Source organism: Mustela putorius, unplaced genomic scaffold, assembly GCF_011764305.1.
Source record: "Mustela putorius furo isolate JIRA1106 unplaced genomic scaffold, ASM1176430v1.1 tig00537227_pilon_pilon_pilon, whole genome shotgun sequence".
NCBI lineage: Eukaryota > Metazoa > Chordata > Mammalia > Carnivora > Mustelidae > Mustela > Mustela putorius.
The window spans coordinates 29,593,930-29,613,689 of NW_025422368.1; the positions used below are offsets into that span (position 1 = coordinate 29,593,930).

The 19,760-nt window shown below is 37.6% G+C and overlaps 1 protein-coding gene across 12 annotated transcripts in view; it reads right to left on the reverse strand.

Annotated features, from left to right (window-relative positions):
• PLEKHA5 (pleckstrin homology domain containing A5) overlaps positions 1–19,760 on the reverse strand; it is a 242,278-nt gene that overhangs the window by 135,544 nt on the left and 86,974 nt on the right. The window contains exon 1 of one of the 12 annotated variants that reach the window (XM_013057856.2): positions 17,748–18,013. The exons of the other annotated variants lie outside the window; for them this stretch is intronic. The gene's annotated coding sequence lies outside the window, so the exon portion shown is untranslated. Of the gene's footprint in view, positions 1–17,747; positions 18,014–19,760 lie in introns of those variants that run through there. 12 annotated transcript variants of the gene reach the window in all.

Genomic DNA, 19,760 nt, shown 5'->3' on the forward strand with positions numbered 1-19,760 from the left:
CAGTGAAATTAAGGTCCCCATCCAGTTGACCTATAGCAAATTCCTGATCCACAAATGTCTGTTACTGCTTTAAGCACTGTATCTTGCTCTGATTTGTTAAATAGCATAGATTATTAATTAATTTTCTTATTTGTTTGAAAATATTATTTAAGTTTTTACAAATATCATTTAAGTTTTTCTCCAATGTAGAAAGCACTTTTCCTTCAGTTCTTTTCATCCTTCTCCCTCAGCAAAATGTTTCCAGAAAGTCCAACCCCAGTCATGCGACTACTAAAAATGCTTTCTCAAAGGTCAATCGATATTCTCATAATTGCTACATCAATGGTCTGTTTCTTTCTCATCCGTTTGATGTGTGTGCAGCTTTTGATAGAATTAAAAAATATTTATACCTTGGCTTGCACAACACTGAATTCTCCTCAGCTCTGACGCAGGCTCTGTGCACTAATTTTCTGACTTTCTTCATGTGCTGTTATTTTTATTCGGGAATACCCCTTAAACACAGCCATTTCTCTAAGATTCTGACTTCAGTTCCTACCTTTCCTCAAAATAGGTATGACAGCAACAACAGCAACAAGCAGCACAGTTAAAATTTACTGAACACTAACGTGCCAGGCCTTAGGCCAACCCCTTTACATATCTTATACACCATCCCACATGTTTCACCTTTCCATTATAACCTGTGGTGCCTAAGTATATTCTATAGTTTGGGTAATCTACATTAGTCAAGCTTTCTTTCCCTTTCCAGGATTAAACTGCACTTCAAGTGCCTTATTCCCCCATCTACCATCATCTCCCCCATGTTTAGAACAGTGCTTCATATTACAGTAGGTGTTTATGGAGCACATGGTAGGATATCTGTTGCATAAATGACTGGGAAACTCACATATATCCCATCTCTTTTTGAGACAGGGTGGGCTGCAATAAAAAATAAGACTACTGGCTTAGGGCTAAACTATTACAGTAAGTAATTCAACCTGGTTTTTGCGTTTCTAAAGCATTTATTTCATTTGATGTCGATTATAAAGTGCCAACATTTCCAAAGTTGTGCAAGACTTCTATACAGAAAACTACAAAATACTAAGTTAAGTTTTAAAATTTCTTAAGAAATGGAGAAAAAAAATAACACATGAAATGAAAACTCAATATTGTGAGGATGTCAATTATCTCCAAATCAATCTATAGATTTATTTCAACCCCAATCAAAATTCCAGCAAGACTTCTTCTGGAAAGTCAAACTGATTCAAAAGCTCATATGGAGATGTACAGGACCAAGGCAGAGTAATAATCTTTAAAATGATGACTGACAACACTGCCTTGATGAGGCTGTGGAACAATGGGAACTTTCTCACAGGCTTTTGGAGGCCTAAATTGGTAGAAACACTGTGAAACAATGTTTGACAGTATTTTCTAAAGTTGAACATACACCTATCTTGTGATTCAGCAATTCTTTCCCTTAAAATAAAATAAAAGAAAAGAAAGAATTGTTTCTTGAAAATAAATTCAAAGAAAGGTATAAATTTGAGCACTGAAAGACACGCAAGGATGTTAATAGAAACACTACCTTTATAACACTGTCTGTAATAGTTTTAAACTGGAAATAACCCAAATGTCCCTTCTACAGTTGAATGGGTAAAATGAATAGGAGCATATTTACACAGTAGAACACTATGCAGCAGTGAAAAGGAAGAAACTCCCGCTACAGGCAACTCGGATCAATCTCAAAGACACTAATGAGTAAAACAAGTCAGAGGGCAGACTGCGCTGTATCACATCTCCTGATACCTTGTATTTGTTCAAAACCAGAAGCAACTATACCTTTGGTGTTAGAAATTAAAACTTTTAAGGCAAAGGAGTGGGGGATAGTGATCAGGTAGAGACATCTAGTGGTCTTTTGGGATACAAGCAGTATTCTGTTTCTTGAGTAGCGGTGCACAATTATTTCACATTGTGATGTTTAGCAAGTTATACTTAAGATATGTGCTCTTTAATAGTTATTACACTTCAAAGCTACTGAAGCAACTGAAGGAAGCAATATTCAGGAACGACCAGGTAAACCTGTGGTTCTTCATCAGTTTTTAAACCAGCAATCAACACTGAAGATGCAGGATTCTCTGAGAGAAACCACACCTATGTTTAATTCTCACAATCCTTCTATATATATGTTTTGACCATAGTAAGTTTAAATCATCATATAATATATTTTTATCCCCCAGGGTACAGGTCTGTGAATCGCCAGGTTTACACACTTCACAGCACTCACCATAGCACATGACCATAGTAAATTTAAAAATCATAATTATAACATAGAGTTGAATCATATGGCATTGCCATTCTTTGTAGGTCAAAAGCAGGCACAGACTACTATTAACTTAGCCAATATTGTTGTAGGATGGTTTCACTGGTAGAACTATAAAACACAGTCAAAATATGCCCTTCCCCCCAGTAGGTACATGTAATAATAATATTGAGAAAAGAAGTCTTGGAGGACACTTTCTGGACTGGAGAGAAAGGGAAGAGGGATTAGAAACACTGATAAGACTCCAAGTTATGATGATTATTTAAAAAATTTTTTTAAAGACTGTATTTATTTATATGACAGAGAGAGAAATCACAAGTAGGCAGAGAGGCAGGCAGAGAGAGAGAGGGAAGCAGGCTCCCTGCTGAGCAGAGAGCCCGATGAGGGGCTTGATCCCAGGACCCAGATATCATGACCTGAGCCTAAGGAAAGGCTTAACCCACTGAGCAACCAGGTTAAGTGGTGATTAATATTTTAATAGGCAGTAGAGAGTTGGCAGTAGATCTAGAAAACAGCATCCCAACTGCAAGCAAATATGCTATGTCCCACTTTCACCTTCTCCCTGTTCTAGTAGGGAACCTGGGGCCACAGCCACCCAGTCAGTGAATCCCTTAGGGATCTAGGCTCTGCCCTTTCAGTGTGGGCCCTCTGAGAATCCCCTCTATTAAGATAAGTCCAATGTTACTCCCTTAGCTTTTTCCCAAGGCAGCTGCAATGAAAAGCTATAGGAAGTCTGCCTGCGTTGAGCTGCAAAAATTTTGTACACCAAATTGTCTATTACACCACTAAATGTTCCTAAATAAAAACTCTCAAGAGAAATCCTTCTCAAGGGAAAACCATCTTCCGGATGAACTGGTATGCATCCTCCTTTTGGTAGCAAGCTAACATCTATTCCTCTTAAACTGAGAAACAGAGGTAAAACCAAAGTCCAATTGGAGCAATGCTATGGACTCGTGTTGAGCAAATTTGCATTTTATTATTTTCTGTTTTACTGTCCCACCTTTTGTTGGACATTTCTTAGAAAAAAAAAACAATATAAATAAATTAGTTCATACCAAACTCAGTATTATACAACTTTTTCTAATATAGTTTATTTGTAAGTGGGGGCTGAATAATTATTAAACTAACATTTTACCTTTGAAGATATAAATTTAGTAAAAAAGAAAAAAACCAACTAAAAAAACAAAACTCAGCACCTCAATGAGCTACAGTACACTCAGTTCCTGAGCACCCATGATTAGAACACATTTATCTAAACTTGCTAAATAATAAGACTTCTTTTTAAGTGTTAAATGAATTTTTTAAAAAAGATTTTATTTGATAGAAATTACAGGTAGTCAGGGAGGCAGGCAGAGAAAGAGGAGGAAGCAGGTTCCCTGCTGAGCAGGGAGCCCTATGCGGGACTTGATCCCAGGACCCTGACCTGAGCCAAAGGCAGAGGCTTTAACCCACTGAGCTGCCCAGGTGTCCCTATAGGTATTAAATGAATTTTTAAAGGAGGTTTCAGGAGCTAGGATTGGGTCCTTTTTTATTATGACATTTTGGTCCTTTTTTATTATGACATTTTTCAGAAAGATATGAGTATATGTTTCAAATATAAAAATGCTTTAAATATTTTTTAAATGTAACTTGAAGTGGGGTGTATCTGTGGATATGGTTATGTGAACTACTTATCTGTAACCCCCTTCCCCTGGCAAAAATCTCAGTCACTAACATATCAGAGTGCATATTAGCCTGGCCATCTCTGCATGCTAGTGAGCACTAAACACTCAATAAATAGTTATTCAATGTCTGGATTCTGTTATAGCTCCTGTATTATTTATAACTCGTAACACATTTTTATTTTTCACATTAAAACATTTTTTTTGGCTAACCTAAACAAGCTTAAACTGACAGGGGTTCCAAGTACTGCAAGAGAAGGAATAGTTTTCAGTAAGCAGGTAAGTTCTGGAGGGAGAAAAAAAAAAGAAATATGCTTGCTTTCAAATGAAAGCCAGCATCGACCCATGCAGACTGATGGGATGAACAACTCCTGGTTTCCAGCTTCAGATGAGTTCTTAATACCACCTGGGAGCAACCTTTTAATTTACTTTCATTCTCCCTTCAGCAGATATTCTCACATTCTTGTCACTCTCCTTCAGCCACCTGTCTAATCCCTCTCGTGCCCCAAGTAAGCTTCCCTTTTGTTGCCTTACAGCTCAAATCTAATCTGTAGTTCTGCCCATTCTTTCTTCTTCTTTCAAGTCTTCAAAGGATGACATCATTGTGATGCCATCTGTGGTGATGTGTTCATCACAGAACACAGAGGTTCTGTGTCCCTGATCAGTTTTCTTCCAACTACCCTGGGACCTTGTTCCAACAACTGGGTCTCTTTCCTGCATCTTCAATCTCTTCTCTACTGGCTCCTATTTACCTGCTGAAAAACATGCTTTAGTCATTCCCATTCTCTGATGTATCTTCTCAGTGAACATCTCATTTCTTTCCTGGACAAAAGACTAGTTCACACTGGTGGTCAGCACTCCCTCCTGCCCTGTGCACTCCTCCATGGCTTGTAATGGTACTTATATCCCTCCTCCTCCCTCTGTGAATGTGGCTGTTGGTCTTCCTACTGGACAAAGGACGCTTCTTAGTCCCCAGCTCGTGGGATGAATATGTAGCACTTGATACAGTCAACACTCCTCCTGTTTTTCCTAATCTCACTCCTGGTTCTCTCATGCTAAACATTTCTTCTAGGTCTCCTCTGCCCATAACCTAGATAGTTGGCTTCCTTTAAGATTCTATCTTTAATCCTTCTTCATTTACACCTTCCATCCTTAAGTAATTTAATCCACTCTTTATTTAATGCCTCCTGTTACTCTTCAGTAATGATACTGGTGTTTTAATTACACTTGTACATTCTAATCTACATCTGTTGCCTTTAAGTTTTCCCTGTAGGACCCTATATCTCATTTCTGCTCTCTGAATAAAGGAGTATCTTTTCATTTCAAACTCAAAATGTCCAAACCTCTTTATTCCCAACTAAACGGTATTTCTCTCCTAAATTTTTCATCTCAAATATAATCCAAATGCTGGAGCGTGGTCCTTCCGCTCTCATTTGCTAACCCCCTATTCCAGCTTATCCAGCCCTAAGATTCTGCCTCCTTAACTGCCGTAGCATCTACCTTCTCTCCCTTTGTGCTGCCACAGTTTAAATTCTTTGTCCCATTTTCAACCATACCACTTCAAACATTAAGGATTCCATGGTCAATCTCTGCCTCAAATTTATCCTCCACAATGCTGCAGGTTTATCTCCCCAATACACACATTTGCCTTTTGCTGCTCCTCTACTTAAGCCCTTAAAAATGGCCCATGAATGCCTCCAGGATTGTCTGTGTTCTTTGGCATGGCTCCTAACATGACTCTGATCAACCTTCCTTGTCTGCCTGAGCTTCCTGCCCCCAAGCATCTCACCACCAATACTCTAACAGCACTGAGGTAGGTAACTGTTCTTGAAGAGACCTAGGAGACTTTGGTCTCATTTTCTTCAGAGTGTCCCCTCGCCCCCTCTTTCCTGCTTAGTAAATTCTTAATCATCCTTCTTCGAAATCCACCAAGGCGTCACCGGCTCTGGGAAGCTACCCACACTCTTACATCATCTACATCATCGGGCGGGAATCATCACTTCCTTCTCTGTGCCACCTCAGACTTTGCACACGTCTCCTACTGTCCTCAGCACTTGCCCCCGAGGGATCAGTCATCAGTCTCTTGAGACTCAGGTCACCTGGGCTGGAAATGTGTAAAATGTTTTTGTGTTTATTTATTTGACAGAAATTATCTCTTTCTAGGCCCCAGCCCCCTCTGCTGGGTGGGTTAGGAGCTGTCTGAGGCTCACAAGAATCTAGCACTGCAACTGGACTATCAAAAACACAGAGTTCTTCAGGTTGGAGATAAAAGAAATTTGGAATTATGCAAATCTGAGTTTAAATCCTGGCTCTCCTACTTACAAATTCTATGAACTTGAAACAAAAAGCTATTCTCAACACGTTTCTTATTTCTGAAATGGGGATAACACCTTTCACATAGATGCTTGTGAGCACTGTATCAGAAAATGGGCGCTGAATAACTACGTAACATAGCGTATGTAATGTTTGGTGAATTTATGAATACATTGGTCATGTAGCATTTCAAACTTCGTAAGTATTTATGATTAAAACGAGATATGTGAACACGGATTTGTTTTTTAAAACCTACTTATCAATATATTTACTTAAAGGTAATATTATAACAGATACTTATTATATTTTTAGTAAAACCAAACTTGAATTTTCTCTTGTGACTTTAATTAATGGCTGTTCCATGCTTAAAATCTTTATAATTCTTATAATAGAAAGAAACATGAAATCACTAATTTAATCCATTTCCTCAAACTCAACATGACTGACTCTCAATTATTTCTTCTACTTCACTACTGAGTAAGTCGGGTGCTTCAAAATAAAATTAAAAAGAAAGTGACTGAAAGACACACTAAGTTAACAGACATTAGAAAAAAATAATAAGCCTGATATGAAAATGTCATTTGCAGTCAAGATGGTTACTACTCAGTAGCATCAGGTTGAAGCTGAGAACATAAACATCAAGAGCCACCAAACCATCAGTATTAAAAGGGTCACAAGTAATTTTTTCATCCCTTTTACTTGTTCATGTTTTTTAACATTTTCTACAATAACATGTTTCACTTTTTATGACAAAAATATTTTAGGGGCTCCTGGGTGGCTCAGTGGGTTAAAGCCTCTGCCTTCAGCTCAAGACATGATCCCAGGGTCCTGTGATCGAGCCCCGGATCGGGCTCTCTGCTCAGCAGGGAGCCTGCTTCCCTCTCTCTCTCCCTCTGCCTGCCTCTCTGCCTACTCGTGATCTCTGTCAAATAAATAAATAAAATCTTTAAAAAAATTTTAGAGAATCTTTTAAAAAATGCTCAAACTGTCATGTGAAAGTGTAAAATTCTAACACCGTGTATTCTATATGCTCTCAATTACAGAAGAAAATGTATACACACAGGATATACATAAGGGGGGAAGAAAAATGAGAAGGCAATATGCAAAAAATGCCTGGTTCTCTGGTGGAATTACCAGCAATTTTTACAGCCTTATGTATTGTTTTCTGTATTTTCTAAATTCTTTATAATAATCTAGTATACTTTTAAAAAATAACAGTTTTGATTCACATACCATAAAATTCAACCATTTAAAGTATCTAAGTCAATTATTTTTGGTATATTTAGAAGATTGTGTGTACCATCCCCATGAAAGTACCATCCCCACAATCAATTTTCTTTTTTTTTAACTTATTTATTTAACAGACAGAGATCACAGGTAGGCAGAGAGACAGGAGGAAGCAGGCTCCCCACGGAGCAGAGAGCCCTATGCAGGGCTCAATCCCAGGACTCTGGGATCATGATCTGAACCGAAGGCAGAGGCTTTAACCCACTGAGCCACCCAGGTGGCCCCCCCAATCAATTTTTAAAAAAGATTTTATTTGTTTATTTGAGAGAAAGAGAGAGAGGGACAGGGAGAAGCAGACTCCGCACTGAGGGGAGAATATGACGTGGGACTCGATCCCTAGACCCTGAGATCATGACCTGAGCGGAAAGCAGATGCTTAACCGACTGAGCCACCTGGGTGCCCCTCATAATCAATTTTAAAATGTTTTCATCGCTGAAAAAGAAAACCTGTACCCATTATCAGTCACTCCTCATTACTTCCTTTGCCCAGTCCCTAGCAACTACCAGTCTATTTTCTAGTCACTGTAGATTTGCCTGTTCTGGGTATTTCATGTAAGTGGAACCGTATAATATAATGGTCCTTTGTGAATGGTTTCTTTGTCTTAGCACAAGGTTTTCAAGGTTCATTCATATTGTAGCATGGATAAACACTTAATTTCTCTGTCACTGATATTCCTTTGTATGGACAGATACTGCATTGTATGGATAGAATGCATTTTATTTGTCCATTTTTTAGTTGGTTGTCATTTGAGTTGTTTCCACTTTCTAGCTATAATGAAAAATATGCTGCTACGAATGTTCACAAACATGTTTTGCATGTGCCTATGTTTGCAAATTTGTTGTGCAGATACCCAGGAGTGGAACTGCCTGGTCATTTGGTAACTCTATGTTACTCTAAGGAACTATCAAACTGTTTTCCAAAGCAGCTGCATTGTTTTACATTCCCACCAGCAATAGAGGAGAGCTGTAGTTTTTCATATCATTGCCAACATGTACTATTGCCCATATTTTTGATTATAGCCACCCTGGTGGGTTTGAAGGGATAGTTCATTATGGATTTGATTTATATTTCTCTGATGGCTAACGATGTTTATCATCTTTCAAGTACTTAAATGTTCTTTGGCAAAGTGTTTATTTCGATCTTTTGCCCATTTTTAAATTGGGTTATTTGTCTTTTCATTGTTGAGGTATAGGAGTGTTCAAAAAATATATTCTAATCACAAGTCTCTTATCAGATATATGATTTGCAAAATGTTTTGTAATGCATTTATAGAGATAAAAAAGAACTCTAACTTCTGAGAATTCAATTAGCAAACACTGTGGTCAGGGGGTATAACATGGTAACAACAATTATAAAACAACTTAAAATGTGAGCAGCACTTTACAATTTTCTACTTAATCCTCACATGGACTACTAATAGTAGGCCTGGTTCTCATGTCAAGAATCAAAGGTCTGTAGAATAAGTTGATTTATTCAAACTCTCTCCTGGCTTCATGTTTTTTCTATCACAATTTTTCTACACTTCATCTTTCTTACTTGTTTTATTTAAATTAATGTTCCCCCTCTGTGTTGTTTTCAAATTTGTAAGCCAACTGTTTTAAACACTTTTTACAAGGCAGGTATGTTCACACAGAGATTTCTCGAAAACCCATGGCTAAGTAGGATTAATGATACCCAACACTCTGGGTATCTGGTACAGATCTTTCTCTGCTGGAAAATTACTCACACACTCTCTGATAGTGTGACAGGTTTGACAGAAGGAGCTGTGTAGCCTGACAGACTCATGAGTGACATGACAAACGTGGAAGGTGCGTGATCCCAATGAATCTGCTCTGTGGCGTTCTACTAGTTTCCTATGACAAATGCAATAAACTACCACAACCTTGGTTCTTAAAACAACAGAAATTTATTCTCTCACAGTTCTGGAGGCCAGAAATTCAGCCTGTAATCTGTCTCACTGGATCAAAATCAAGGTGCTGGAGGCCACAATGCCTAAAGAAGGTCTGGCGGTGAGTCAGTTCCTTGCCTCTTCCAGCATCTGGTGGTTGCTGGCATTCCCTGGCTTGTGGTCCCATCATTCCAACTCTGCCTCTAGAGTCACAGTGACTTTTCTTCTTGTGGTTGAAATCTCCCCCTGCCACTCCGACCCCCATAAGGACACTGGTGATTGTACCTAGCCCTGCCCCCATGATCCAGGTCCTCATCTCAAAGTCCTTAGCTTAACCTTTGTGGTCTTTGCTACATAAGGTAACCTTCCAGGTTCCAGGGATTCGGACATTGTCAGTACACACTGGAGGGGTATGTATGTGTTGGGGAGATGTCCTTACAAGACTCAAGAACAAAGTGCCAAGATGCAACTCTCCATTATCTTCTTTTCTTTATATTCGAAGTCTACTTGATTCAGGTACCAAAACTGCTCTCACAGCTATGTTCTCTCCTAGCCCTGACAGATCCCCAAATATTGCTAAAAGTTACCATTTTAGTTACCGGATCGTATCATGTGGCTTCAATTACTAAGAACACTTTCATAAAGAAGAAAACACTATCTAGATGCAAATCTGTTAAAACAAAATGTTGGAGGAAGAAAAAAGTGAAACTGAACAAACTGTTTCTTCTTAAAATTATTTACAAACATATGCTATAAACTTAACATTAAGAAGGAATTAGATATTTAATATTACATCACTCCTCAGCTACCTGAAAGTAACTGAAATGTACAATACAGTAATAAATTGGTTCACATACAATACCAGTTATGAAATGTGCTGGCATTTCTCCTCTTATGCTAGACAGTATATGGGCATACGCTTTTTATGTCTGTAATATTTTTACACTGCTATTTTATAATTTTTAAGTATTAAAAAAGAAAAAGGGTATAATGTTGTCCTCCTCCATAAGCCCTAGGAAACATTCCCTGGAATAAACTTCATATTTATCTCTAAAATCACAGCAGTAAATTCTACCAAATGCCATTGTTAAAATCTACAAACAGATCAACTCTTTGGTTATGAAGAAATCCTTGCTTCCTTATTAACTCTTTAGGGAAGTAGAGAATAGGTAGTGAAAAACGAGAAAGTCTCTGGAACCAGGAAGCAGATATGCTGATTAAGTTGCCAGTCTCCACATGCTCTGCCCTGTAATTTCCTACTTGTTTATACAGAGAGATTTTTGTGCTATTTACTAAGATTAAGTTATCCATGTCCCAGATGGATTTTGCTGGCTAGATGTTAACTGCTGCAATTCTCCTTTTCTTGCCACAAGCAACTTGTCCTCAAAGGAAAAGATATGTTTCTGAAATACTTATGAAATCGCTTTTAGTAGGCAAATCATACTTTCTCACTGACTTAAGCTGTAATTTCAGAGATTTATTCTTAAGGAAAAAGTATAGCTCCAAGGAAAATTTATGCTTATATTCAAAACATACTTTCTTTCTGACAGAGAGGGGGAAAAAAAATTCCATCATAGTTCATCTCAACTGGGGAAATAAAAACCCCAAAGATGTGTGCTGGACAGCAGACAAGCCATGTACCAGACATTAAGGAGATTAGGAGAAGGTCCTGGTTCCTAATCATAAACCTCTTCCATTGAAAACTGCCCACGGTAAATGATGGCTAAGGGGGACGTTCCATCTGTATTAAATAAGGCATAGATCCTGTGCTCTGGGCTTGTGGTTTGTGGTTTTCTATCTTTACAAAGTAGATTTTAGACTTACACTTCAAAATGTCAGTAATAAAAAAATCACAGAATATTTGTAGGATTTTACGGACACATGTATTATTCATTAAAGATTGTCTGTGTTGCATATTCATTGTCTAGTCCTTTACACTGGAGTAAACATGGCTTACGAAACCAACACTGACTGTACATTAGAGCTTCCTAAGACACTCGGTCTGTCTCCATTCCCAGAGACAACACAAGATCGACACAGAATCTGCTGAGGATCCTGGGGGGGTCAAGCAACCAGCCCATCTGAGGTTTCTAAGTAGCCCAGGGTAGGAGTCCTTGCTCCCATGTCAGATAACAGAGTATCCTCCCTTCTAAGAATAAATGAGGATGTGAGAACATGTGTACTCACTGGATTACGGCAAGGAAAACCACAGTTGGGCAGGTTTCATACTTCACAGAGGAGCCAAAACAGGAGCCTCTAAGCTGATGTCTAATCAAATGATCCATTTTTTCTTTCTTCCCTTTCTTTTTTTTTTTTTTTTGAAGATTTTTATTTATTTATTTGACAGAGAAAGACACAGTAAAAGAGGGAACACAGGCAGCAGGTGTATGAGAGGGAGAAGCAGGCTCCCCACTGAGAAAGGAGCCGAATGCAGGGCTCGATCCTAAGACTCTGAGATCATGACCTGAGCCGAGTCAGCTGCTTAACGACTGAGCCACCCAGGCACCCCTAAACGATTTTTCCCCAAAATAAAATCAAGACATAAAATCTTTAAAGTAAGTGGGTGGGCAAGGGGAGCAGCCAACAGATCTTCTACTTTTATATGAATCTGATGTGTTTCACTGAAGAGGCAGAAGGCTTGAGACTCAAGTAGGATAAGGGAATAATGGCCATTCTTTAACCTCCTGGGCAGCATTCGGGGTAATGGGGAAGAAACAACATATCCGCAGGGAAGAGAAAAAGTTAACAAATCCATTTCAGGGCCAGTGAGCTGAGGAGCTGTGGAGGAGAAATCACTCTGAAGTTATTATCATAAACTGTAATTCAAACCATTTTAAGGCTTAACCCCTTTAAGGAAAATCTGTGACAATTTGGCAAGAAGAACTTGCCAACAGTTCATCACTGGGAGGAAACAAAGGCATTCTAATATCAAGCTTAACATGGGTGGGAGGAAGCTCTTTCTGTTTGGAAATGATATAAGGCTATTGTTGTTCCTATCACTGTTATTGTTTTAACTTTTATTCCGTCCTGTGGTCCTTTGTTTTTATTACTCCGGCAGAGATACCTGAGGAAATCTAGGTTACAGGAAACTGAAAATGTCTATTTTTTTTTTTAACAGACAGTATTTATTTGAGAGGGAGGGGCTTAGATGAGATGGGGAAGCCGACCTGTGGCTGAGCAGGGAGTCCATCACAGGGCCCGATCCCAGGACCATGGGGCCATGACCTGAGCCAAAGGCAGATGCATAAGGACTGAACCACTCAGCGCCCCGGGAACTGCACATGTTTAGAGTGAGTTAGGCAGGACTGAAGCTGCACATGTGGTGTATTAAAAGGAAAGGTGCTGGCGAAGATCTGGATGTGAAAGTCCAGGAATAATGTGGAGAAACAGCAGAAATAAAGAACAGAAACCCTAAACCCTAATTCCTAGACTAAATGAGCTATAAATGCAAGAGAGGACTTGAGAAAAGGTTGCTGAGAAGAAACTAAATGAGAAAAGAACCAGTAAGTCAGGAGCGACAACTAAGAGATTGCGGATGCAAGTTCAAGACAATGTTAAATCCAGCGGGAATCTCGGCACCATCAACAAAACACTGAGGAAATGACAGACAGAGGTTAAAGACACAACAATTTGCTGGGTATTTGTTTAGTGGCCATCTATTAATGGCCTAATTAAAGAGCTAATTTATGTCAAGTTAGAGTAAGTAATGGCCACTGTATATATACTTTTGATGTACCTGTCTTAAATCACTGATACCCCTGAGAGCTCATTAAAATAAAGTAGTCTTGTATCAAACCAGCTAGCTGACCTTGAATTTGCCAAAAAGCCACTGATAGAACGGTATTAGAAGCTAACGTATGACGGTCACGGCCCCAATGACACAGAATTTGAGGTACCTTTCCAATGCCGACCTATGCACCCATTCAATCTCTAACAGCTGAGCAATCCTGCTACAATAGGCCAGGGCTACAATAGGCCAGACTTCACCATATTTTCAATGGATGAGCCATACAGTTCCAGACTTCTGAGGTATAAGTAATTATAAAATTCTATCAAGGTCAATGAAGAATTATTTACAGCTTAAAAGAAAAAAGTCCCTGTTACCTCATATTATCTGCTCACTTATGAAGATTATGGTATGGGGTCTAGTAATTTTAATGTGTTTCTTAAGTTCTAATGGTATAAAAAGGGTTTTGTTTTTAAAGAACAGCAATCTTCATAAAAGTAGAGGACACAGAAACAGAAAATATAACTTTTAAAATGGTGGTATTGATATAGATTGAAAAACATAAAAAAGAAAAAAAACTTAATTCAATAAACATTTAGTGCATGCCAATTATATACCAGGCACTGTTGGGTTTCCACTAATTTAAGAGTTCATCTTTCACTAAATGTGATTTTATTTATAATAACATTGTTTGTATAGTAATATGAACAAATCTGAGGTATTTCTTTAGCCTAAATATTCATCATTTTGTCTACAAGGCCAAACACAGCTGAAACACATAGGTATTTAGAAATTATTAGAAAAGTTGGCTAAGCAGGTGAGACTCTTTCAATATTTAATCATGTATATATTCTGTATTTATTTATTTAGAGTATGGGAGAGGAGCAGAGGGAGTGAGAGAGAATATTAGGCGCAAGGAGCCCCACACAGCGTTTATCTCATGATCCCTGAGATCACAAGCTGAGTCCAAATCAAGACTTGGACACTTAACCCACTGAGCCAACCAAGTGCCCCTACGTTCTGGTTTTAAAAATAAATTATAGGGGTGCCTGGGTGGCTCAGGGGGTTAAGCCTCTGCCTTCGTCTCAGGTCATGATCCCAGAGTCCTGGGATTGAGCCCCACATCGGGCTCCCTACTTAGCAGGGAGCCTGCTTCCCCCCCCTCTCTCTGCCTACTTGTGATCTCTGTCAAATAAATAAATAAATAAATAAATAAAATCTTAAAAAAAAAAAAAAAAGTTATAGGGGCACCTGAGTGGCTCAGTGGGTTAAGCGTCAGACTCTTGATGTCAACTCAAGTCTCTATCTCAGGTCATGAGTTCAAGCCCCACACTGGGATCCATGCTGAGCATGGAGCCTACTCAAGAAAAAAAAAAAAAAAAGTCACATAAAGAAAGACCAAGTATATTATTATTTACAAATCAGTATACTTCTGTGAGTCAGGTATTTAAAGTAGAATAAGTAATATTTTGAAAAAAATTTAATACAGAAAAAAACATTAATTGTTTGGAAGGGGTAGTAAGGAGACAAGCATTTATTGAACGCTCTGTGAGTAACATGTTGGGTTCTCTATATAAAATTAAATACTCATAATATAAAAGACAAACACTGATGTTTCTGTTTACTGCTGAAAACACAGAAAGCAGAAAAGAAGATACTTGCCTCAAGTCACAAGTGGCAAAGCTAGATTAGAACCCAGGCCCACCAGATTACATATCCTACTAATTTACCATTACAAACCGTATTTAAAAAATTGATTTGTTTCTCTATAAGAGTAATCTAGGAGTAACTTTAAGAAAATGGATGAAAACTTTTGAGAATTATCAAGATCTTTATTGGGTCATATTGACCCCCACCAAATCCCTCACACAGTGTTGTTTATTGCTTATACTTTTAGTGTTTGGGGCTTTCAAAAATGTCAATTCAGCTTACGTCACTCATACTGTTCCAAATCTAATCATACCTCTAACTGGACATTTACATTGTATTTCTAAAACTGTTCTTCTAAATGTAAAATGAGAAAAGAACTGAGGCAATTTCCTAGAAGATCGAAGCAAACCCGTAATTCTTCCACTTATCCATGTATTTAAAAGGTTAAGTGTTCATATTTGTAATTATTTAATATAAGTATTTACACCATATATTGGCTTTTCTTTTCAAAAGTAAACCATATTTCAGAGAAAGTTAAGTTCTAGAATAAAATTTAATAAGATGTTAAAGGCCAAGAAGTTCTGCTCTAAACAAGCCTTTACGGCCCATTATTCCCCAAACTTACTTGACCCTCGAACCCATTTTCAGGTAAGACCACTTGGGATCTTTAAGCACTACTGAACTTCACGAATGTTAGGGAACTAAATTATCCTTAATTGGTAGATGTTAAGTAAGTGAGTAGACGAACTTAATGATTTGGAAATGAACAAGATATACTGGTATGTGCTTCACCTGTAGAACCTGGCAAAGAAATCCTTGTTATCAGTCGTTCTTCTTATCATATTTCCCCCCTTTCACAATATTTCTATTTTTCTTTAACAGACTTCAGTTGATTATCAATTTCTCTCTTCTTGAAGACCTATGAAGGTCTATGATTAGAGGCAAATGGGACCCAATACGTAAAAGAAAATAGTGTAAAGTGTAATTCTGCCATGGAAATTTCATGATTATTTTTAGCAAAGTAGTTCCAAAGACCACAGAGGACTTACACATTTTTACTTTTACACATTTAAAATATTTTTAAAAGATATTATTATTATTATTTTTAAATATTTTACTTACTTGACTGAGAGAGAGACAGCAAGAGAGGGAACACAAGCAGGAGGAGTGGAGAGGGAGAAGGAGAAGCAGGCTTCCCACTAAGCAGAGAGCCCAGTGCAGGGCTTGATCCCAGGACTCTGGGATCAAGACCTGAGCCCAGGTGCCCCTAAAAGATACTATTTTTAAGTAGACTCTATACCATTCACATGCTCCACCACTGAATTAGCCAGCCAGGTACCCCCGAAATACTAATTAAAAAAGGAAACATTCGATAGGATTCTGTAAAAGCAATACTTGTTTGGATTTTCCCCACAGTAGCTCTCTGTGAATAGCTTACAGCCCTCATGAATCTTTGCAATAGTCCAAGAAATAATCTTATTACTTTAGAAATCTTAAATGAGCCTATTATTACCACAGTAAAGTACTATACTAAAAATAAGTGGAAATAAACAGAGTGTGCATGCTGCCCAAGGTCACACAAGTTGAGTCAGAATGTAAAAGTGGAACAGATTTCTTGAATATTGTCACTTAATCGTCATCTTTAACTGGTAACCCTCCCTTTTCATGAATATACGAGCTTAAGTATACACCCACCTCCTTCACATGTGCCAATCCTGGAAAATGGCATAGTGGGGGCAGTTCACAAAATAAAGATATTTCAGGAAAGCATCACATAATTGCCTGGCATTTTTGAAGGCACTAAGTCTTTAGTATTCTCTTCCTAGTCCTCCCACCCCACCACACTGTTTTTCTAGAACTCTTTAAAACACCTTCTATTCCTCAAATTCCCTACCTGACATTTACTAATAAACATGGTTTTCCTCAAGGAAATAAATTTGGTAATTTTATGCCTTTTCTTCAAATCTTTAAAACATGTAATAATTTGTCTCATGCAGAATATATAATTTTAATTTCCAGAATACCCTTAAGAGTTGTCTGCCAAGTTTATCTATGATAAATAGAAATCAAAATCATGTTCATTATGACATAATAATTTATAGACTTTAAATATTATTTGATACTATTAGAACATAATATGGAAAAAATGCATAAGAACTTCCCCCTTTAATTTCATGATAAAACATAAGCACTTGGATAACAAAAACAACCATAAAACATTTCCTAGCAATCACCATAATATGAGCTCAAGTGAGAAGAGCCCAAAATGGCAAAACTATTATTATACTCCAAACACTTACATAGCTACTTCAACAACTAAAAACAGAATGGATTCTAAATATGAATACTGTATAACTGGAACATATTTCACTAAGTATTGTCAATCTCATTTTATTTTTGGGTACTGTAAATGACCAGTTATATTATAAAGCCAACTGATTTCTGTATCATCTATATAAAAATATGTACATACAGTATATTATATCCTCTCATTTTCTTTCAAAAATTCTTGTTTTATGCTAAATAACTCTTACCCGCTACTTTTTAAGATAAAGTATAGAAATGTGAAAGTAAAAATTATAATTTCATCAAAATACAAGAACAAAAATGCTGAACTGTCCAAACAGACAAATCCTGAGCTCCCTGAGCACACAATTCTGCCAGCATTATTCAGCACCAGTGAGCAAATGAAATTTGTGCAGAACACGAAGGAGTATCATCACAGCAATTTATGAACTTGTCACCTCAGAAATGTACTGAAAATATTTCAAAAGAGTGAGATCTGGGCAGCAGAAACAATTTTCTGCCAATCTCAGCTAAGTTACTTGCTACATAAAGCTTCAGCTTAGTACAAAACAGGCAGCAGATAAAAGACACAGCCTTACAAGGAATTATAAAATAGAATAAAACAGCTAATTAACTCACCAAATAGCCTTTTGCTAAAAACCTGCATTCTTCTTTTTGTCTCAGGCTTCTGGTTTCCAAAGACAAATTATATGCCCTCTGACAGAATGATGACAAAAGGGCACACGGTGAGCTCTTTCCTGCTCTTCCCCCTAGAAGAAAACTGAACCTCACTGCAGTCTCCAAGAGTAAGTACTTCCTATGAGCATGCTCGGTATCTAATTTAAATGACTTGGTATTTCATCTCAGCATGTGATGGCCTACTTCCAAACAGACCCAGAGAGCTGCAAATTCAATCGAAGATCATTAACTGCCATAAACTAAACGGAACCACCAAATGATAATTGATTTGTTTTTGACTTTCTGATTTTTGTGGTTCATTTAACTCGATGTGCCTGGAAATAATTATTTCTGTACTATAACAACCCCCCCCCCAAATCCCCAGGTTTCAATATTTCATTTACTATGTCAACATAGGTATTTCTCAAAACACTGGAAATATCAAGGCATGCAGGATATGACCCCCAAAAGTAAATGTGACCACTGATGATTTAGGCAAACCATAAGCCATTTATATTTCACTTTTTAACCTCTTATTCTGTACTCCTGGCTATTCACCAAATAAAACAATCTGAAACTATCTAGTAGTATTCCTATTTTTCCTTTGGAAATATTAGTAAACATCAATAAACTGAAATGTTCAGTATCTTTATTAAGTATGTCTACTAACTTCAAAATATAGAAGTACAGATTTTTCTCACCAACAGATTATACATTATATAATAGAATATACATTTATATAATAACAGGCCTCACCCAAATGTTGATAAAGTTATAAATAGGATTAATAGATTTTTTTTCATTTTTAAGAACAATTTTTTGCAAAAATACCACACAGACAAATCAACAAAATAGTTTGCATATGTATGTTTATGTAATCAAATAACTAATTTGCCTGGTATGCTGAGTAAGTTGCTGCAAAGGCATATCATTTGGCATGATGGAAATACTGTCAAGAAGCTCATGGTGACTATTTAAATCTTTCAGAAAAAAAAAAAAAAAATCCAGCACGGCAGATATAGCCCCACCAAAAGCATGCAGACAATTCTCACAAATCCACTTCCCATTTTCACCTTGGACAGACAAACAAAAATAGAAAGTGGTCAGACAGCTGACACACTACAAGCTTGGGAGAGCAAACCACAGGCAGAGTGGGACTAATACATCTTTATCTGGGTCCATACACTAACTTATGATTTTTCTTTCTTCACAACCAGCCTTGATTGCTTCTACACTTCCCCATCATTAAATACTTAAGTACCTCACACACAAATGTCTCATTTTAAGAATAGTAGCTTTGCTTCCCCTTCCCTCCTGACCCCAAATTAATCTGAAAGACCTGGGAAAATAAGAAGGCACAAGAAACAGACAACTTCAGTGGCAGTAGCCAAGATAAGACCCCTCCTAGATGGTGAGACAAGATCATTAAGAGGTTCAGAGAAGTTGTAAAAAAATAAAATGTTAAAAAGGAACCCGAGAACTGTTTATGGAACCACACCTACCTAATTCCAACACCTTCCCCCACCCCAAAAAAGGTGTTCAGTTCAAAGAAAGCTACCAACACATATCATTTTCTTTAGCATGATACCAAAGCAACTCATCACTCCCACTGCCAATGAGTGCTAGGTACGTTGAACTGCAAGGTCTGCAAGTAATGCATGCTATATAAGCATTCTCTCTCTCTCTCTCTCAAAAAAAGCGCCCAGTACAAGAAGCAGCACAGAATAAAAAGCAAATACCAAGAGTCATACAAAGTATCAAACAGAAAGTGTCAACATGTATGCGTTTTGTGTACTGCTAAGTCTAATAACTTTTGTGTACAATGTGTGTCAGGGTGAGGAGTCCATTAAAAACAATTTCTAGAAAGCTATGCTCTCGGAAGGAGAAAGGAAAGTTCTACAGTGAAACCACATCTATTTCTGATCCATAAATATTTACTGAGAACATGTTCTATACGAGCATGGTGCAAGGCAA